The sequence below is a fragment of the Bufo gargarizans genome, chromosome 1 (assembly GCF_014858855.1).
Source record: "Bufo gargarizans isolate SCDJY-AF-19 chromosome 1, ASM1485885v1, whole genome shotgun sequence".
Classification (NCBI taxonomy): Eukaryota; Metazoa; Chordata; class Amphibia; order Anura; family Bufonidae; genus Bufo; species Bufo gargarizans.
This window is the reverse complement of record NC_058080.1, coordinates 433,823,398-433,840,663: the sequence shown is the minus strand read 5'-3', so window position 1 is coordinate 433,840,663 and position 17,266 is coordinate 433,823,398.

Here is a 17,266-nt window from a genome sequence, read left to right as displayed (position 1 = left end):
ATGTGTGCATATAGATATTTGTAGTCTGCAATTGTATTACCAGTAGATTATATATGCTGTTTATGCATGAGTCTCTATATGTACATGTACTAATGGTCAGGTACTGGATGTGAGTTGGTTAGAAGAGTAGATCCAGTAGACGGTATATTGGAGGACTCTGGATATACTGTATATACATACATATTATTAGCCACATTTGCTTAGCATCCAGGGAGGGCAGGAACGGAGGTGGCTGTGTGTGGGGTTTCCTCTATATTATTTGTAGTGTCTGTATCGTTATGTATAATGTCCATTGCTTTGTCATCGCTATGTTATCAGTAAACTAGTTTTATATATAAGTATCTGCATGGGTTGTATGTTACTCCTGGGGTATATGAAGAACTGGAGAGGTGTATATAATACAAAGAATAAGCGGGGGCTCTATGCCGGAAGAATCCTGATCAGTTTTATCCTAATGCATTCTGAATGGAGTGAAATCCGTTCAGGATGCATCAGGATGTCTTCAGTTCCGGAACGGAACGTTTTTTGGCCGGAGAAAATACAGCAGCATGCTGCGCTTTTTGCTCCGGCCAAAAATCCTGAAGACTTGCCGCAAGGCCGGATCCGGAATTAATGCCCATTGAAAGGCATTTATCCGGATCCGGCCTTAAGCTAAACGTTGTTTCGGCGCATTGCCGGATCCGACGTTTAGCTTTTTCTGAATGGTTACCATGGCTGCCGGGACGCTAAAGTCCTGGCAGCCATGGTAAAGTGTAGTGGGGAGCGGGGGAGCAGCATACTTACCGTCCGTGCGGCTCCCGGGGCGCTTCAGAGTGACGTCAGGGCGCCCCAGGCGCATGGATGACGTGATCGCATGGCACGTCATCCATGCGCATGGGGCGCTCTGACGTCATTCTGGAGCGCCCCGGGAGCCGCACGGACTGTAAGTATGCCACTCCCCCGCTCCTACTATGGCAACCAGGACTTTAATCTCGTCCTGGCTGCCATAGTAACACTGAACGCATTTTGAAGACGGATCCGTCTTCAAATGCTTTCAGTACACTTGCGTTTTTCCGGATCCGGCGTGTAATTCCGGCAAGTGGAGTACACGCCGGATCCGGACAACGCAAGTGTGAAAGAGGCCTTAAAGGGACTGAATACAGAGATAGACATAAATCTCCAATTTCCAATAAGCAAAACCTCCCTTCATCATCTACACTATGATAAAACCCTGTAAAACACCAATACATTATTAAAATATCCCATGGAAACAGTTGTATTTTTTCCCCTAATTTATGACTACACTCTACAAGGAAACTGCACCAAATTGACATAATAGAGGTGACCATCCACAATCTATCATAGCATAAATATATTACAGAAAAACAGGGATCTGCTCCATGTATGTATTGTGTAGAACTTTTCTTTGCCGCTATTTTTAAGACCAATTACTGTACAATTTGTAAGCTTCACATCGGGTTTTGTATGTAAAAAGTTGCAAAGAGCATTTTGCACAAAAAAAAATTACAATAATTTCTGTCAAAAAACTGGCATCAATTATAACTGAAATCTACTTTAGCTACTCGCAGATTTCAGTTTCTGAAACTGACAGCAGAAGATGCAACAAATTCATTAAGGGGATGAACCTCTTAATAAATGAGTCTTGATCTTTTTACTAAGACTGGCATGTGAAACATGAGTGTTTAGTAAATGTCCTCCGGTGACTGCACGCATAGTCATTACTGTGCAACTGGAACGCTGTGACATCTCGCCGAGTCATTAAAAAATATTAGCACCTTATTTGTATACCTTTCAGCCACAAGGAAGTTTATGGGAAGTCCACAGCATAAGTGACTTTCAAGAAGGGAATAGAAGGGAATTGTACACACAGTATGATTAAATAAGTTGCACTTAAAGGGGTATTCCAGCCAGAAGAATTGATCACCATCCACTGGGGCCCTCACTGATCCTCAGAATGGGGTACTCTTCTCCCTCATGCCACAAGACTGTGACTAGGAAATATATAAACACCATCCTGCCGCCCTATTCCAAATCTACGACACTGACGGCACTAAAATGCCTGTAAAAAACACCATGAGGCAGGATTCACACATTCAGTTTTTGTAGCAGTTTTTGGATAAACCATATAAGAAGGACCTAAGCTATGTTCACATGACATTTGGAGCCTACATATCCATGAGCCTTCATTCAACCAATGGATACAGATGACACCCTGCTGCAATGGCCAGAATTGGATAACATCCTGGCAATTTAACCCCTTAGATGCCGCAGTCAATAGCAACTACGGCATATAAGAGGTTTGACATGGGACTGTTACCCAGAGTTGGACACCAAAGTGCCAAAGGATTCTTCAGTGGGCCCAGGCTCTGATACCACAGTGGGGCCCAAAGATCCAGGAGCAAAAAAAAGAAAGCTGCATTTGGAACCAATCACTTGCCGCTATGGTCTATTTCTTTGATTTAAAACCTATTAGACTTTATTAAAGATGTATGGATTAGGCCCTGAGAATAAATTTCTGTGGTGGGCCCAAGGGGTGAACACCAATACTAAAGTCAGTATCAATTATTATTTAGGGTACTTTCACACTAGCGTTTTTCTTTTCCGGCATGGAGTTCTGTCCTAGGGGCTCAAATCCGGAAAAGAACTGATCAGTTTAATCCTAATGCATTCTGAATGGAGAGTAAACCGTTCAGGATGGATCAGGATGTCTTCAGTTCAGTCTTTTTGACTGATCAGGCTTTTCAGAAAACCGTAGCATGTTGTATTTTTACCTCCGGCCCAAAATCCTGAACACTTTGACTGAATGCAGGATCCGGTCTTTTTCCCATTGACTTGCATTAACGCCGGATCCGGTGCCGTGTGTTCAGTCAAACCGGATCCGACTTTTGCATGTTAAACCCGAATAAAAAAATAAAAAAAGTTAAAGTCCATAAATGGCGGATCCGTTTTTTCCAATGCATTTTTTCATTGTGATCAAAATGCTGATCAGGATTCAAATGTAATCCGTTTTCACATGTTTTTCCGGATCCGGCGGGCAGTTCCGGTGTCGGAATTGAACACCGGATTTAAACAACGCTAGTGTGAAAGTAGCCTTATTGGACAAAATAAAATAAAAACAATTAAAAACATGCACAGTACTCAGGAGGTCCCTGAAATAGCAGGCGAGAGTACTCCCTACCAAAGTGCAGCCCACAATGGATCTAATACTGGGAACTTAAAGCGGCCCTTAAAATAACTGAAAAGTGGCCCTTTGTGGTAGGCAGGTCCAAACTGACAGAAAGCGGAGCAACACAAGTAGGCAGGTCCAAACTGACAGAAAGCGGAGCAACACAAATAGGCAGGGTGTCGAGGGAAGTGCATATATTGGGTATATATATATACCAGCCTAGTTATTATGCTCTCCCCCACCTTCTGTTTAGGGATTGTTTATGATATGGGCGTGTGATTCCATGTTGTATCTGGGGGGTGCTCTCATTTACACATTGGGCAGGAATTCCTTTGTATCTTTGTCTGTACAGACCCTGAGCCTCAGGGGGCCAATTGACAGTTATCTGTTACAGTCTGAGTGCATGCAATTCCGTCACACGCACAAGATAATATATCCCTGCGCCTTAGGTTGAGGGGATTTTATTAGCTCAAGCCAGGACAAAGGCTCTCTCTATTTTGGGCTCATCACCACAAACAGAGGAAGGACTTCACACATGGAAGAGTGGACATGAGTTGAGCCGAGCTGCCCCTTCAGAAACAGAGACTATGAACATTGGCTGAGTATCATTAACCCCTGTACCCCTGTATTGCTCCTATTAACCATTTCCCTCTGCCACTTATATATATACAGTATATACAGTCAGGTCCATAAATATTGGGACATCAACAGATTCAACACAATTCTAAAATTTTTGGCTTTATACACCACCACAATGGATTTGAAATGAAACAAACAAGATGTGCTTTAACTACAGACTGTCAGCTTTAATTTGAGGATATTTACATCCAAATCAGATGAACGTTGTAAGAATTACAACAGTTTCCATATGTGGTTCCCACTTGTTAAGGGACCAAAAGTAATGGGACAATTGGCTTCTCAGCTGTTCCATGGCCAGGTGTGTGTTATTCCCTCATTATCCCAATTACAATGAGCAGATAAAAGGTCCAGAGTTCATTTCAAGTGTGCTATTTGCATTTGGAATCTGTTGCTGTCAACTCTCAAGATGAGATCCAAAGAGCTGTCACTATCAGTGTAGCAAGCCATCATTAGGCTGAAAAATCAAAACAAACCCATCAGAGAGATAGCAAAAACATTAGGGTGGACAAAACAACTGTTTGGAACATTCTTAAAAAGAAGGAACGCATTAGTGAGCTCAGCAACACCAAAAGACCTGGAAGACCACGGAAAACAACTGTGATGGATGACCGAATAATTCTTTCCCTGGTGAAGAAAACACCCTTCACAACAGTTGGCCAGATCAAGAACACTCTCCAGGAGGTAGGTGTATGTGGGTCAAAGTCAACAATCAAGAGAAGACTTCACCAGAGTGAATACACAGGGTTCACCACAAGATGTAAACCATTGGTGAGCCTCAAAAACAGGAAGGCCAGATTAGAGTTTGCCAAATCACATCTAAAAAAGCCTTCACAGTTCTGGAACAACATCCTATGGACAGATGAGACCAAGATAAATTTGTAACAGAGTGATGGGAAGAGAAGAGTATGGAGAAGGAAAGGAACTGCTCATGATCCTAAGCATAACACCTCATCGGTGAAGCATGGTGGTGGTAGTGTCATAGCGTGGGCATGTATGGCTGCCAATGGAACTGGTTCTCTTGTATTTATTGATTATGTGACTGCAGATAAAAGCAGCAGGATGAATTCTGAAGTGTTTCAGGCAATATTATCTGCTCATATAAAGCCAAATACTCCAGAACTCATTGGACGACTGTCACGGAAGGTGTACAGGAAACAAGACAATGCAACATGCATATATGACTCACTGGATCCAAAGCTAAGGAACCAAAAGGGAGACCCCTGCACAAAACCTGGCACTTTCCCTGGCTGCTCAGCCTATGCAAAAATCCCAGAGGTGGATGGTTGCATATCCACGTACCTCGACTATATAACACCTGAACACCCTACAATAGTGAGTGGACACGACCACCGGCTCCCTACACCAGACACGGAGGGAGTCAGGGTCACCTGGGATCCAGCAAACAAAAAATAACAGATAAATGTACAGCACTTAACTTAGTAGCAGACTGGGAAATAGGATCAGCATGCACACACACTCCAGGAAGAAGTATAAGCCGCCCAGTAATGCATTATGGGGAGGAATTTAAAGGGAAGCAATCAGTCCAACTACATGACAGCTGAGAGAGGCTAACGAGATGAGGAACTGAACACTACAACAAAGAAAACTCAAGGAGGAGGTTCTGAAAGGCTTCTGTTAGAGCTTCTCAGCTGTCTGGTTGTGACAGTACCCCTCCCTCTACGAGTGGACTCCGGACACTCAGAGCCCACCTTCTCAGGATGGGACCTATGGAAAGCCCTGATGAGACGAGAGGCCTTAATGTCCGTCACTGGGACCCACATCCTCTCCTCAGGACCATAACCCTCCCAATGAACAAGGTACTGAAGAGAACCGCGGACAAGACGAGAATCCACAATCCTAGAGACCTGAAATTCAAGATTCCCATCAACCATAATCGGAGGAGGAGGCAAAGGCGAGGGTACAATGGGTTGAACATAAGGCTTCAATAAGGACTTATGAAAAACATTATGGATCTTCCAAGTCTGAGGAAGATCAAGACGGTAGGCAACAGGATTGATGACGGACAGGATTTTGTAAGGCCAATAAACCTAGGACCCAACTTCCAGGAGGGAACCTTCAATTTGATATTCTTGGTAGACAACCACACCAGATCACCAACATTCAGGTCCGGACCAAGCACACGTCTCTTATCTGCCACACGCTTATATCTCTCACTCATGCTCTTTAGATTATCCTGAAACTTTTGCCAAATAGATGACAAAGACGAGGAGAATCTGTCCTCATCAGGTAAACCAGAAGACCCCTCTCCCGAGAAAGTCCCAAACTGCGGATGAAACCCATATGCACCAAAAAATGGTGACTTATCAGAGGACTCCTGACAACGGTTATTTAAAGCAAACTCAGCAAGGGACAAAAAAGAACACCAATCCTCTTGATTCTCCGCCACAAAACAGCGCAGATATATCTCCAGATTCTGATTGACGCGCTCTGTCTGGCCATTCGACTGCGGGTGGAAAGCAGAAGAGAATGACAACCGAACCCCCAAGCGAGAACAGAAAGCCTTCCAGAATCTGGAAACAAACTGCGTGCCCCTATCAGAGACTATGTCTGAAGGAATACCGTGCAATTTGACAATGTGATCAATAAATGCCTGCGCCAGCGTCTTAGCATTGGGCAAACCAGGAAAAGGGATGAAATGCACCATTTTGCTAAAACGGTCCACCACCACCAGAATCACAGTCTTCCCCGAGGAACGAGCCAGGTCCGTTATGAAGTCCATGGACAGATGTGTCCAAGGACGGGAAGGAATGGGTAAGGGAAGGAGAGGACCTGATGGCCGTGAATGAGGGACTTTGGCACGAGCGCAAGTCTCGCAGGCTGCCACAAACCCCTCAATCAACTTACGAAGCGCAGGCCACCAGAATCTCCGAGCGATGAGATCCAGTGTGGCTCTTGCCCCCGGTTGCCCAGCAAGGACCGTATCGCGGTGTTCCTTAAAAATCTTGTGTCTTAAAGCGAGAGGCACAAACAACCTCCCAGGAGGACAAAGATCAGGAGCCTCTGACTGGGCTGCCTGCACCTCTGCCTCCAATTCAGAAAAAAGAGCAGAGACCACCACACCTTCAGCCAAAATGGGACCTGGGTCTTCAAAATTCCCGCCTCCCGGAAAACAACGTGACAGGGCATCTGCCTTCACATTCTTAACTCCAGGGCGGAACGTGACAACAAAATTAAACCAAGGAAAGAACAAAGACCATCTGGCCTGTCTCGGGTTCAGACGCTTGGCTGACTCCAAGTAGGCCAGATTTTTATGGTCAGTAAATACGGTAATAGGGTGTCTGGCTCCCTCTAGCCAATGGCGCCATTCCTCAAAAGCTAACTTGATGGCTAACAATTCCCTATCTCCCACATCGTAATTTCTCTCTGCGAAGGAGAGTTTTTTCGAGAAAAAGGCACACGGTCGCCATTTGGCAGGAGAGGAACCCTGAGACAAGACCGCCCCCACACCCACCTCAGAAGCATCGACCTCAACTATGAAGGGTAAAGAAATATCAAGTTGCACCAAGATGGGAGCGGAAGCAAAACTCTCCTTGATATTAGAAAAATCCTTACGCGCCTCTACTGACCAAGAAGAAAAATCTACCCCCTTTCTGGTCATATCAGTGAGTGGTTTAACAATAGAGGAATAATTCAAAATAAACTTCCTGTAATAATTGGCAAAGCCCAAAAAACGCATCAGCGCCTTCTGATTCTCAGGAAGCTCCCACTCAAGCACAGCGCGGACCTTCTCGGGGTCCATGCGAAAACCAGAAGCGGAGAGAAGAAACCCCAGAAATTGAATTTCTGGAACCGCAAACACACATTTTTCCTGTTTCGCATATAATTTATTCTCCCGCAGGATGAGCAAGACCTGATGTAAATGTTCCTTATGAGTTTTGGAATCAGGAGAAAAAATCTAAATGTCATCCAAATACACTAATACAAATTTTCCCATCAAATGATAAAAAATGCTGTTCACGAAATGCTGAAAAACGGCTGGGGCATTCATCAAACCAAAAGGCATAACCAAATTCTCAAAATGGCCCTCAGGGGTATTGAAGGCAGTCTTCCATTCATCTCCTTCTCTGACCCTGACCAGGTTGTATGCCCCTCTTAGATCTAATTTGGAAAAGACTTTAGCCCCAACAACCTGGTTAAACAGGTCCGGGATCAGAGGAAGCGGATAAGGGTCACGAATAGTGATACTGTTCAGCTCCCTGAAATCCAGACAAGGTCTTAAAGAACCATCTTTTTTCTTAACAAAGAAAAAACCAGCGGCAACAGGTGATTTCGAGGGTCGTATGTGTCCTTTTCTCAGACTCTCAGAGATATAAGCATGCATAGCGATCCTCTCAGGTTGGGAAAGATTGTATAAACGAGATTTAGGCAGCTTGGCGCCTGGGATGAGATTAATAGGGCAATCGTACTCCCTGTGCGGGGGCAAATCCTGAACTCACTCTCAGAGAAGACGTCCGAAAATTCAGAGAGAAAATATGGTACAGTCTTAGAAGCAACCTCAGAAACAGATGTCGTGAGGCAATTCTCTCTGCAAAAGTCACTCCAGCCATTTATTTGCCTCGCTTGCCAATCAATGGTGGGGTTATGTTTAGTGAGCCAGGGTAGCCCCAACACTAGAGGAGTAGGCAAACCGCTAAGGACGAAACATGACACATCCTCAACATGAGCATCACTCACAATTAAATGGATATTGTGAACTATGCCCTTTAATGATTTCTGAGAAAGTGGAGCGGAATCAATAGCAAAAACAGGAATATCCTTTCCCAAAGTGCGCACCTGGAAACCATGAGTTATTGCAAATTGATTATCAATGAGATTGACAGCTGCTCCACTATCCACAAAAATCTCACAAAATATGCTCTTGCTCTCTAGCGCCACCCTAGCAGGCAGGACAAAACGGGAACTACAAGCTAACGGAAAACCTTCAATTTCCGCCTCAACCCTGCCAATAGTAACAGACGGAACATTTTTAAAAGATTTTTTCCTGTTTGTTTCTTTATTACTCCCAGAAAACTGCCTGAATCTCCTAGAGGGACAAACATTTGCCAAATGATTTATAGCTCCACAACAAAAACAAACCCTCCCATGCGAGCTGAATCTTCTATTGTCAGAAGCAATCAACCCCAGCTGCATGGGCTCCTGCTCAGAAGGGGCTGACAGTGACCGAGACCCCTGCGCACAGAATGAGACCGCTGCACTGTCCTGGGACTGAGTATGACAGGAAGGAGATATCGCTCCTTTCTCTCTAAGGCTACATTCACACGTCAGTATTTTTCTATAATCCGAATTTCGGTCCGTTTTTTGCGGATCCGTTGTTCCTGAAAATGTTTCCGTATGTCATCCGTTTTTTGCGGATCCGCAAAAAACGGAAACATGTATACATTTCAATAATCAAATAAAGTTGTTTGGATTTCTTTGAAAAAAAAAATAAAAAAAATAATATTTGCTATGTGTTTCCAGGAACGGATTCCGCAAAAAACGGAAGACATACGGAATGACATCCGAATGTCTTCCGTTTTTTGCGGAACCATTGACTTTGCATTGTACCAGGATCCGATTTTTCAGGAACATAATAGGACATGTTTTATATTTAAACGGACATGCGGAACGGAACAACGGAAACGGACAGCACACATTGTGCTGTCCGATTTTTTCCAGGACCCAATGAAAATGAATGGGTCCTGATCTGGTCCTGATCTGTTCCGCAAAAAACGGAACAGATCAGGAAAGAAAAAACGGACGTGTGAATGGACCCTTAGACGCCTGTCAATACGAACGGCCTGAGACATAGAAGAGTCCAAGGAAATAGGCCTCTCATGAAAGGCAAATGCATCTTTCAATCCCTCTGAAAGACCATGGCAAAATTGACTTCGGAGTGCAGCAACATTCCAACCAGTATCAGCTGCCCATCTCCGAAATTCTGAGCAGTATATCTCTGCGGATTGTTTACCCTGGCATAATAGACGTAGTCCAGAGCAATACGATCCGGATCATCATATATCTGACCCAGGGCTAAAAAGAATTCATCCACTGAACGGAGAGGCTGTGCCCCCTCCGGCAGCGAAAAGGCCCAAGACTGAGCGTTACCCCTGAGCAGCGATATAATGATCCCCACCCTCCGTTCCCCATCACCAGAGGAATGGGGAAGAAGGCGAAAATGGAGTTTGCAAGCCTCTCTAAAACGCACAAAATTCTCACTACCCCCGGAGAACGTATCCGGGAGCGAGATCTTAGGCTCAGAACAAACTCCATGAACGCAAGCTGAACCGGTCACTTGAAGCTGAGAAAAAGTCTTACAGAGATCAGCTACCTCCAATGAAAGACCCTGGAAGCGTTCAGCCAAAAGTGAAACCGGATCCATGCTTGAGATGGTTTTGGCGGCTTATAATGTCACGGAAGGTGTACAGGAAACAAGACAATGCAACATGCATATATGACTCACTGGATCCAAAGCTAAGGAACCAAAAGGGAGACCCCTGCACAAAACCTGGCACTTTCCCTGGCTGCTCAGCCTATGCAAAAATCCCAGAGGTGGATGGTTGCATATCCACGTACCTCGACTGTATAACACCTGAACACCCTACAATAGTGAGGGGACACGACCACCGGCTCCCTACACCAGACACGGAGGGAGTCAGGGTCACCTGGGATCCAGCAAACAAAAAATAACAGATAAATGTACAGCACTTAACTTAGTAGCAGACTGGGAAAGAGGATCAGCATGCACACACACTCCAGGAAGAAGTATAAGCCGCCCAGTAATGCATTATGGGGAGGAATTTAAAGGGAAGCAATCAGTCCAACTACATGACAGCTGAGAGAGGCTAACGAGATGAGGAACTGAACACTACAACAAAGAAAACTCAAGGAGGAGGTTCTGAAAGGCTTCTGTCAGAGCTTCTCAGCTGTCTGGTTGTGACAACGACGCTTCACTGTGCCGATGGACAATGACCCAAAGCATACTGGAAAAGCAACCAAAGAGTTTTTTAAGGGAAAGAAGTGGAATTTTATGCAATGGCCGAGTCAATCACCTGACCTGAATTCTATTAAGCATGCATTTCACTTGCTGAAGACAAAACTGAAGGGAAAATGCCCCAAGAACAAGCAGGAACTGAAGACAGTTGCAGTAGAGGCCTGACAGAGCATCACCAGGGATAAAAACCAGCATCTGGTGATGTCTATGCGTTCCAGACTTCAGGCTGTAATTGACTGCAAAGAATTTGAAACCAAGTATTAAAAAGTGAAAGTTTGATTTATGATTATTATTCTGTCCCATTACTTTTGGTCCCTTTACAAGTGGGAGGCACATATGCAAACTGTTGTAATTCCTACACCATTCACCTGATTTGGATGTAAATACCCTTAAATTAAAGCTGACAGTCTGCAGTTAAAGCACATCTTGTTCGTTTCATTTCAAATCCATTGTGGTGGTTTATAGAGCCAGAAATGTTAGAATTGGGTTGATGTCCCAATATTTATGGACCTGATTGATATATATATATATATATATATATATATATATATATCAGTCAGGTCCATAAATATTGGGACATCAACACAATTCTAACATTTCTGGCTCTATAAACCACCACAATGGATTTGAAATGAAACTAACAAGATGTGCTTTAATATATATACATATATATATATATATATATATATATATATACACACAGTACAGACTAAAAGTTTGGACACACCTTCTCATTCAAAGAGTTTTCTTTATTTTCATGACTATGAAAATTGTAGATTCACACTGAAGGCATCAAAACTATGAATTAACACATGTGGAATTATATACATAACAAAAAAGTGTGAAACAACTGAAAATATGTCATATTCTAGGTTCTTCAAAGTAGTCACCTTTTGCTTTTATTACTGCTTTGCACACTCTTGGCATTCTCTTGATGAGCTTCAAGAGGTAGTCACCTGAAATGGTCTTCCAACAGTCTTGAAGGAGTTCCCAGAGATGCTTAGCACTTGTTGGCCCTTTTTCCTTCACTCTGCGGTCCAGCTCACCCCAAACCATCTCAATTGGGTTCAGGTCCAGTGACTGTGGAGGCCAATTCATCTGGCGCAGCACCCCATCACTCTCCTTCATGGTCAAATAGCCCTTACACAGCCTGGAGGTGTGTTTGGGGTCATTGTCCTGTTGAAAAATAAATGATGGTCCAACTAAACGCAAACCGGATGGAATAGCATGCTGCTGCAAGATGCTGTGGCAGCCATGCTGGTTCAGTATGCCTTCAATTTTGAATAAATCCCAAACAGTGTCACCAGCAAAGCACCCCCACACCATCACACCTCCTCCTCCATGCTTCACAGTGGGAACCAGGCATGTAGAGTCCATCCGTTCACCTTTTCTGCGTCGCACAGACACGGTTGGAACCAAAGATCTCAAATTTGGACTCATCAGACCAAAGCACAGATTTCCACTGGTCTAATGTCCATTCCTTGTGTTCTTTAGCCCAAACAAGTCTCTTCTGCTTGTTGCCTGTCCTTAGCAGTGGTTTCCTAGCAGATATTATACCATGAAGGCCTGATTCACACAGTTTCCTCTTAACAGTTGTTCTAGAGATGTGTCTGCTGCTAGAACTCTGTGTGGCATTGACCTGGTCTCTAATCTGAGCTGCTGTTAACCTGCGATTTCTGAGGCTGGTGACTCGGATGAACTTATCCTCCGCAGCAGAGGTGACTCTTGGTCTTCCTTTCCTGGGGCGGTCCGCATGTGAGCCAGTTTCTTTGTAGCGCTTGATGGTTTTTGTGACTGCACTTGGGGACACTTTCAAAGTTTTCCCAATTTTTCGGACTGACTGACCTTAATTTCTTAAAGTAATGATGGCCACTTGTTTTTCTTTACTTCTAACAGTCTATTCAGTAGGACTATCAGCTGTGTATCCCTGACTTCTCCACAGCACAACTGATGGTCCCAACCCCATTTATAAGGCAAGAAATCCCACTTATTAAACCTGACAGGGCACACCTGTGAAGTGAAAACCATTTCAGGTGGCAAAGCAGTAATCAAAGCAAAAGGTGGCTACTTTGAAGAACCTAGAATATGACATATTTTCAGTTGTTTCACACTTTTTTGTTATGTATATAATTCCACATGTGTTAATTCATAGTTTTGATGCCTTCAGTGTGAATCTACAATTTTCATAGTCATGAAAATAAAGAAAACTCTTTGAATGAGAAGGTGTGTCCAAACTTTTGGTCTGTACTGTATATCAACCCCATTAACCACTGCAGTACCCTTATCACTGCATTTAACCCCTGCATTGGACACTGTAACCCGTTGATTGTGTAACCCCTTGTAGGGACGGTCTAGCGTCAGGTGGGAGGGTGCTGCTGTGGTTACGTGTATGTGTGAGTGTAATTCTAGCTAGATTTTGGGGTGGAATTATAGTTGGGATTGTATAGCGTGAGTGTAACTAGGTTTATTATAGTGCTGTTAGTGTATTACCGTGTGCGTTTATATATATATATATATATATCAGCAAACAAAAAACAGTAGCAGCACACCACTATATGCGCTAAGACTAAGTAAACAGGTGAATGTGTGAACAGGGTCAAAAATACATGACGCCATATAGTTACTGCAAAGCAGTGGAGAAGCTCTTAGCGCATATTATTGATCAAAAATATGTCGGGCCCACCTACCGGACGGCAAGGTCGCTTCTCATCAGGTGGGACCTACTCTAACACGGAATGTCCAGCTCCATTGTTTCTCTGATTAAAAGCACCAAGGCATGGGGGATGGGCGAGGAGTGCTAAGTTCCACTTAGTCTTAGCGCATATAGTGGTGTGCTGCTACTGTTTTTTGTTTGCTGTATTATGCCGGGTAGCTTGCACCTGCGATTTGTCTCAGGAGGTGCTGTTCCGTTTTTGGATATATATATATAGTTATATAGTATAGAGGACCAGGCATCCTCTGTGGAACTTAGCACTCCTCGCCCATCCCCCATGCCTTGGTGCTTTTAATCAGAGAAACAATGGAGCTGGACATTCCGTGTTAGAGTAGGTCCCACCTGATGAGAAGCGACCTTGCCGTCCGGTAGGTGGGCCCGACATATTTTTGATCAATAATATGCGCTAAGAGCTTCTCCACTGCTTTGCAGTAACTATATGGCGTCATGTATTTTTGACCCTGTTCACACATTCACCTGTTTACTTAGTCTTAGCGCATATAGTGGTGTGCTGCTACTGTTTTTTGTTTGCTGTATTATGCCGGGTAGCTTGCACCTGCGATTTGTCTCAGGAGGTGCTGTTCCGTTTTTGGATATATATATAGTATAGAGGACCAGGCATCCTCTGTGGAACTTAGCACTCCTCGCCCATCCCCCATGCCTTGGTGCTTTTAATCAGAGAAACAATGGAGCTGGACATTCCGTGTTAGAGTAGGTCCCACCTGATGAGAAGCGACCTTGCCGTCCGGTAGGTGGGCCCGACATATTTTTGATCAATAATATGCGCTAAGAGCTTCTCCACTGCTTTCCAGTAACTATATGGCGTCATGTATTTTTGACCCTGTTCACACATTCACCTGTTTACTTAGTCTTAGCGCATATAGTGGTGTGCTGCTACTGTTTTTTGTTTGCTGTATTATGCCGGGTAGCTTGCACCTGCGATTTGTCTCAGGAGGTGCTGTTCCGTTTTTGGATATATATATAGTATAGAGGACCAGGCATCCTCTGTGGAACTTAGCACTCCTCGCCCATCCCCCATGCCTTGGTGCTTTTAATCAGAGAAACAATAGAGCTGGACATTCCGTGTTAGAGTAGGTCCCACCTGATGAGAAGCGACCTTGCCGTCCGGTAGGTGGGCCCGACATATTTTTGATCAATAATATGCGCTAAGAGCTTCTCCACTGCTTTGCAGTAACTATATGGCGTCATGTATTTTTGACCCTGTTCACACATTCACCTGTTTACTTAGTCTTAGCGCATATAGTGGTGTGCTGCTACTGTTTTTTGTTTGCTGTATTATGCCGGGTAGCTTGCACCTGCGATTTGTCTCAGGAGGGGCTGTTCCGTTTTTGGATATATATATATAGTATAGAGGACCAGGCATCCTCTGTGGAACTTAGCACTCCTCGCCCATCCCCCATGCCTTGGTGCTTTTAATCAGAGAAACAATGGAGCTGGACATTCCGTGTTAGAGTAGGTCCCACCTGATGAGAAGCGACCTTGCCGTCCGGTAGGTGGGCCCGACATATTTTTGATCAATAATATGCGCTAAGAGCTTCTCCACTGCTTTGCAGTAACTATATGGCGTCATGTATTTTTGACCCTGTTCACACATTCACCTGTTTACTTAGTCTTAGCGCATATAGTGGTGTGCTGCTACTGTTTTTTGTTTGCTGTATTATGCCGGGTAGCTTGCACCTGCGATTTGTCTCAGGAGGTGCTGTTCCGTTTTTGGATATATATATATATATATATATATATATATACACATACTGTATATTTATATAACTATTAATATATATAGATATAGCAGAAATGATTGACTGTAAACGTGTTATTGGTTTAATAAATACTTTATTATTGAAATACAGCTTATAGTCACCGTAATTCAGCGCACGCAGTTCATGAAATGGTAGAGCAACAGGTAGAATAAAGAATAAATAGGTGGAGTCAAAAATAGATGATTTACGTCTATATATTAATTATTAATATTAACTCCAAATATTAATTATTAATATTCCCCTTTTTTATTTATCAGGATGCATGTTACAATAGGTAGGGGGTTGCAGATATGGCATGAGTAACAGCATTATACAGGAAGTGAGACATCACATCATGGATTACAGCTCACCAGTATGGTATCCTGATCTTTTTCTTTGTAGATTTACATTTTAATCTTCAAACAATTCCCTCCCCCCTATGGAACATCCCCAAATTCTAACTCCCTCTAACCTCTTAAACCCAATGGTGATTCTGACTGTGTATGATCGGAGTTCATTACAATAATATTCCTTTTTACACAGGGCTTACAATACAATAGTGCTGCACAAAATACCACCCCAGCAAAACCAAATAACACAGCGCCACTGGTCATGTACATAAGTACCACATATACCGCACCAAACTGACAAGACCACACATGTAATCCGAATACATTCTTTATTACATAGTATCAAATAGACGTCCAATGCATTACATAAAGTCAATTATATATAGCAGTACAGATAAACGTTATGAATGATAATGCCTCTACCGGATTCAAGGTCTGCACTGTCCCATCAACTAGATCCCTTTACATACATAAATAGAGTCAGTAAGTCATCCAGGTAGAAATATATCTTACTTAACGCCAAATCTTAGATATGATCCCTATTGTGGCCAAGTCCTGGAAATTCATACTTCCAGAGTGCAACACCTTACACAAAAATAGATATCGAGATATGGTCAGACAGGGGTATCCACCAAACACAGTGGAAAGAATCAATTATCAAGTAAACACTGGATGGAGGAATCAAGCATATAGACCAAGAGCCTGGGAGGGCGAACAACCCTGACGTACGTTTCGCCTCGCTTCCTCTTGTATTGTACGTCTATTTGATACTATGTAATAAAGAGTGTATTCGGATTGCATGTGTGGTCTTGTCAGTTTGGTGCCGTATACATTGTTACCACACATTGTTATTTGTATTACTATTGGGTTTTCTAAATACAACACATCTCTCAACTTTTGAAAAACAGAAAGAGGGACAATATGCAATTATTTTCATACTAGGCTATGCCTCTAACGGTGTCCAAAACATAATTATAGACAGTCCCAGAGTACATTTTTTTAATGATTGCATTTAACTTATTTTTGGCTAAAAATCATATTTTCAATTGGCCTTCATTCATAAAAAATATTGAGCTGTTCAGTCACGAGGGGTTAACAGTTTTTCTAACTGTGAGACTGGTACTTTCAGTTTCACTTTGTGCTGGTCATCTAATAAGCCTTATCTCTAAACTACTGACGGTTATAAACACTTATTTAAACCACATTATTATCAGTAAGATAAGACCTGAGCTTTAATGAGTGTTCATAATGTCAGAGAGCAGAGATAAGGAGTCCGTCTGCTCCTGGTCTGAAGGAAATGACAAAAAATCCACAGGCAGCTAGTAGAGCATGTCAGCCCTGTACAGAAAAAAGGACGCCATATTGTCAAGGCCTCATGCACATGCACCTCATGAAAAAAAAACATCAGTTTTTCATGGCCATTTTGCATCCGTGTGTGCATCCATTTTCTGTCCGTGTGTCCGTTTTTAATGTCCGTTTTGCATCAGTTTTCATGTCCCTTAAAAACGGACATGAAAAATGGTTGAATTTGATTGGCAGTTATTTCTAGACCCACCCTTCTGAGAACGCCCACAGGATGGTAGGGCCCCAGTTAAAATGTCCCCCATAGTGTAGGATTTTTTTGTTGTTGTTGCTGCCTCCAGCTTT